Below are 6,224 nucleotides of genomic sequence, written 5' to 3'. Positions count from 1 at the left end.
CTTTTTTTTTTTTTTAAAGATTTATTTATTTATTATGTATACAATATTCTGTCTGTGTGTATGTCTGCTGGCCAGAAGAGGGCACCAGACCCCATTACAGATGGTTGTGAGCCACCATGTGGTTGCTGGGAATTGAACTCAGGACCTTTGGAAGAGCAGGCAATGCTCTTAACCTCTGAGCCATCTCTCCAGCCCCGATTTATTTATTTATTATGTATACAACATTCTGCCTCCGTGTATGCCCGCACACCAGAAGAGGGCTCATTACAGATGGTTGTGAGCCACCATGTGGTTGCTGGGATTTGAACTCAGGACCTCTGGAAGAGCAGCCAGTGCTCTTAACCTCTGAGCCATCTCTCCAGCCCCTCTAAATGGGTTCTTACAATTCAAAGTCGATTTCTCAAACGCCCTTGGGCTGCCTTTTACAAAAATCCTTTTAAATTGGGGCTATCTAGCACCTACGTAAAAGCACACAAGGCTCCAAAAGCCCATGGTTTCTGCCACATGCTCCTCCCCCCTCTCTTTCCAACCCCCAGCTTCTCTAAGCTGTTTGCTGTTTGCCTCACTCTGGTGGTCTCTAAAATGCATCCGTTTCCCTATCCTTCCACTCTAAAGCCATACAGTTCCTCCATCCATTTGTTCTTGTCCCCCCTTGCAGCGTCTGCTAATTCGCTGTGCTTCCCTGGCTTCTGCCACCTACCTATGCCAGGATTTTTAAAAACCTTGGTCAGCTGACACAGGTTTCTTTTTTTTTTTTAAATATTTATTTATTTATTATGTATACAATATTCTGTCTGCATGTATGCCTGCAGGCCAGAAGAGGGCACCAGACCTCATTACAGATGGTTGTGAGCCACCATGTGGTTGCTGGGAATTGAACTCAGGACCTTTGGAAGAGCAGGCAATGCTCTTAACCGCTGAGCCATCTCTCCAGCCCCTGACACAGGTTTCTAAAAGTGTTTTTTTTTTTTTGTCTGTCTGTTAGAATAATGTGGCCACAGTATGTCTGTGTGAGTGTGTGGGTGTGTTTTCATAGTATGCTTGATTTATGTTTCTATGTGCATGTGTGCTTGCTTTAAGATAAGTAAAACTTAATAACTCCATATTACAACAGATCTGGAAAAATACAAACACGTGGGTAACCTCCATTTTAACCTCCCTGCCATCTTTGATAAGAGTCCGCACATGTGTTAATATCCTTTGACTTATTAAAATATCCCTTTTAATCTTCTTGCATTTACTAGCATTGGTAAGCTGTAACTAATTGGATAAAATACACATCTAAATTTAGCTTATACGCTCAGTTTAAAATAACAGGTAATGGTACCCAATTCTCAAGTGCCTGTACAGATCTGAGAGTATGGCATTTAACAAATAGCTTCTAACACAGACATGCCAGCTCCTGCAGCACCCTTTAGCTGTTCCAAAAAGATGTAAGGTTACTGAAGACCTTCGGCTTCCAGGCTTGCCTTTGGGTTTGGCAAAGCCACCCACACAGCAAAAAGCAACCTTCCACCCCTTCAGCTTCCCGAATGCCACCTGGGGAATGGATCTTCTCATCCTGCCAAGACAGGTAGATTAAATCTTCCCCCCTCACAGGGAAATCTCTGGGCCCCTTGTACTCAGTAGCTGACAGTAAGCACTGCTTCTAGGCTGGTGTTTTCCAAAGACTGAGGAGAGACTTGGGATTGCCTGTGTAGCTAAAAAAGCTGTCTCATTTTTCCTTATTTATCCCCCTAGATCTGTCTAATGGCCTTTGATGACTTAAGGTACTGGTAGCTCGTTACTTTATTTGTTAAGTTTCCTGCTAAAATACAGACAGGTGTGCCTCTTTAACAGGCTTCATAGTCTAGGACTAACAGGTTTCAGGAGTATCTTCAGAGGTCCAGAGTTCCCAGTTTCCGTTAATAGTTTTCTATAATGTTCATGCCTTTTAACCTAAAGCAATAGCCTGTTGCTATGACACCAGGATGGAAATCTGTTCCAGTTCTCTTACAGATACCTACAGGTTCCTGGGGAACAGGTCTGCTACGTGATCAAGAAGCCAGGCCTGATAAAAACTAACAGTCTCCAGAGTGTACTTTTGACCCCATCCATTTTCAAGCATATTTTACAGGTCACTCCTGCTGTCTGGGCCAAGACCAACTTACAAAGTGCTCTCCAGACAACGCCAACACCTGCATCAGCTCCTGGGACTTCAGCATTGGTACCAACTCTCCTGGATCAAGGACACCTACCAACTAACATCTGCCCACCCAGTCACTTTCTTATACTAGGGATTGATTTGCACTTTCTGGGATTTTATATAAAGGGACTTGGGGCTGGAGAGATGGCTCAGCGGTTAAGAGCATTGCCTGCTCTTCCAAAGGTCCTGAGTTCAATTCCCAGCAATCACATGGTGGCTCACAACCATCTGTAATGAGGCCTGGTGCCCTCTTCAGGCATGCACATAGACAGAATGTTGTATACATAATAAATAAATAAAACAAAAAAAAATAAAGGGACTCATACATTTCTGGGATTTTATATAAAGGGACTCCTTGTGATTTTTGAGAGGGTCTTCATCACATGACCAAATGGCTTATTAATGAACACGAGAATGTCTCTTTATTCCTTGGATTCTCTGCAAAACCAGTCCTTGCTTTAAGCCATCAAGCCATCTCTCAGCCTCTGGGATTTTTTTTTAAAAGTAGGGTCTTTAGCCCAGACTGGTTTAGAACTCTCTATGTAGTCAATGATGGTCTTAAATCTCCTTTATCTACCTGCCAAGGCTCGTACAGTACTGAAAATTGTGACCAGATATTAGCTCACTTATGCAAAAGGTCAATAAATGGCTATTAAGGGAGCTAAAAATGGCACTAAATAATTGCAGTTAGACTCTACACCATCTCCAACCTTTGCACCGTCGTTGACATTCTAATCAATTCATAAAAACTGGGTTTTCTGTTTGCTAGGCAAGCACTCTGCCAACTGAGCGTCAGCTCGGCTCCTGTGGACCATGCCTGTCTGGAACCAAGTTTCCCACAGCTGGAATCAGCTTGTAGAGACTCAAGCCGCTTCAGAGGGGAGACACATAGACAGGAGAAGAAAGCCACACAGACACCTGAATCAGACGTGCTGAAGCCTGAGAGGTTTCGGTGAAACTTCAAAATTCTTAAATGTTAACCAGGCGGTGGTGGCGCACACCTTTGATCCCAGCACTCAGGAGGCAGAGGTAGGTGGATCTCTGAGTTTGAGGCCAGCCTGGTCTACAGAGCAAGTTCCAGGACAACCAGGGATACACAGAGAAACCCTGTTTTGAAAAACAAAACAAAACAATAAACTCTTATATGTTTGACCTAGTTTAGAGCTGGGCTTCTGCAAAGCAGTGACTACAACCTGAGCAGAAGACAGGTGTGTGCAAAAATGGAAAGACTCACATTTCCCACAAGAGCCCGAGCAACTACTATAGAAGCCACTTCCCAGCTAGGAGACAGGAGCCCCTCTCAGGTGCAGATGTGGGGGTGCTGGGGAGAGGCTGGGGAGTAGGGCAGAGGCTCTTGATGTAGACTCAGCCCCAGCAGGGTGCAGCAGCTGTCCCAAGGGGACCTCCTGAGGCCTGGGTTCAAGGACAGTGGCAGAAACAAGAGGACAGTGAGTGAGGTCCAGCCATGGTGGGCGCGGAGCAGAGTTCTCCCAACTGGCTTTTGATTAATTGATTAGAATGTCAACGATGGTGCAGAGGCAGGAGATTGCAGGTGTAGAGTCTAACTGCAATTTATTTAGTGCTATTTTTGGCCCCCTTAATAGCCGTTTATTGACCTCTTGTATCAGTGAGCGAATATCCGGTCATCATTAGGTAAACTTTATGTGCTATATAAGAGTCCCCACTTCTCTGAGACCACCTACCTGCTGTTTCCATCGGTGGATTTGAAAGTGTGTAGGCTTACAGCCTTGTCTATTTCTAGAAAAGCTTCCTGAAATTGCTACCTCAGTGAAACAGAATATAATGAGGCTGTGTTTCTGTCCCAGGTTTACTCACATTTGGCTCCAGAGTTAAACTAGCTCTTACTCACTTCCTTTTGAGGCAAAAACTGGGGGGTTTTGTTTGTTTGGTTTGGCTTGGTTTTTGAGATCGGGTTTCTCTGTGTAGCCCTGGATGTCCTAGAACTCACTCTGCAGACCAGGCTGACCTCAGACTCTGCCTCTGCCTCCCCAGTACTGGGATTAAAGGCATGAGCTGGTTCCACCACTTGGCATGAAAATGTGCTTTATGCAGACATGAGGATTGCATAGGAGATGAGCCCCTAGCTGGGGATGGGCGCCCAGAGGTCATTCTAAAAAGAGAGGGCTGATTTTGCCCTTTCCGGCCTGTGGAGTTGGGGGGATTTTGATTAATAGAATTTGGGGACCAGTGATAAATCAAGTACCCGGGATAAGGAGATGGGGGGTGCTTAGCATTTTACACTTCGTGAGAGTCAAGGGCAGTTAGCTAAAATCTCTTGCCAGGCTTGGGTTATAACAAACTTCAGAACTGAGTTAGAACAAGCCCTGGGTTCTCTCCAGAGAGAGAGAGAGGGAGAGAGAGGATGAACAGGTATCATTCTTTTCCACGGCAGCCATAGACTGGATCAAGTTGTCTCTTGGGGGATCGAAAAGATTTTTAAAGCCCCAAAGCCCTGGAGACTCTCCAAAGCTGTCTCCTTGGTAACGTGATGCCTTGTTCCAATCCATCCTTACTCCAGGGGACACACAGGTTTGTGTTTGGAATTCATCTATAAGTTCTTAAAAGTCTATCCACATCTTCATAGGAGTTCTGATTCAAATAATTTTGCATTTTAATCTGCCTTTATTACATCAACACAGTAGTTTAAAAATATTTCCACTATTATTTATTTGTGTGTACATGTGTTTATGTCTGTATATGAGCGTGTGCCTGAGGTTAGAGGCATCCCCTGGAGCTGGAGTTGTGAGCTGCCTGAGACAGGCGCTGGGAATGGAGCTCAGGTCCTCTGTGAGAACAATCCATATTCTGGACCACTGAGCCATTTCTTCAGCCTCGTGGTAATTATATTTGTTTTTTGTGCTCATTTGCTAAATGGCTGAACATTGCAATGATTTTTTTATTTGTATTTTTTAATGTATGAATGTTCTGCTTGTTTACCTGCATGCCAGAAGAGGGTATCAGGTTCTATTATAGATGGTTGTGAGCCACATGTAGGTACCGGGAATTGAACTCAGGACCTCTAGAAGAGCAGCCAGTGCTCTTAATTGTTGATCCATATCTCCAGGCCCCCATTGCAATAATTTTTATACTATTATTATTATTGTTGTTGTTATTGAGGCAAGGTTTCTCTGTGTAGCCCTGACTGTCCTGGAACTCACTTTGTAGGCCAGGCTGGCCCTGAACTCACATAAATCCACCTGCCTCTGTCTCCTGAGTGCTGGGACTAATGATGTGCGCCAACACTCCCAGCTCAATTATTTTTTTTTAAATATTTATTTATTTATTATGTATACAATATTCTGTATACAATATTCTGTCTGCGTGTATGTCTGCAGGCCAGAAGAGGGCACCAGACCTCATTACAGATGGTTGTGAGCCACCATGTGGTTGCCGGGAATTGAACTCAGGACCTTTGGAAGAGCAGGCAATGCTCTTAATCGCTGAGCCATCTCTCCAGCCCCCAGCTCAATTATTTTTGTATTTTAATTGCATATACGTGTCTCTGAGGCGAGAGATGTCATATCCCCCTGGAGCTGGAGTTACAGGTGGTTGTGAGTTGCGTGATGTGGGTGCTGGGAATGCGAGAAAGGTTCCCTGGAAGAGCAATATGTGCTCTGACCTGCTGAGCGATCCCTCCAGCCGTATCAACTCCAGCCACGACCATCATCATCGTTTTGTGACTTAACTTTTGACAGGACACTCCCCAGCATGTAAAAGCTTGTGCTTTTGATCCCCGCTACTGAAACAAGCAAAACAAGAAAAAAAAAAAATCCTGTCAAGAAGTGCTGTGTCAGAAACAGATACATCTGCATCTTTCCACAATGTCAGCGACATCCAGTAACATGGAATTCACAAGCTGCATTGGTTCTGCAGGCTGCAGTTGCCAAGCAGTCCTGTCTCCTTGGTAGCCGCCCGCTGGCCGACACAGACTCTCCCACTCTCGTCTCAGCCACCACCACTAACCCACATCACACAGCGGGCCACAGCGCATCTTTCTCTATGTGCGTGTTACAGAATG

Source organism: Myodes glareolus, chromosome 1, assembly GCF_982192425.1.
Source record: "Myodes glareolus chromosome 1, mMyoGla1.1, whole genome shotgun sequence".
In the NCBI taxonomy this organism is placed as follows: domain Eukaryota; kingdom Metazoa; phylum Chordata; class Mammalia; order Rodentia; family Cricetidae; genus Myodes; species Myodes glareolus.
Note: the sequence above shows the minus strand (reverse complement) of the source record.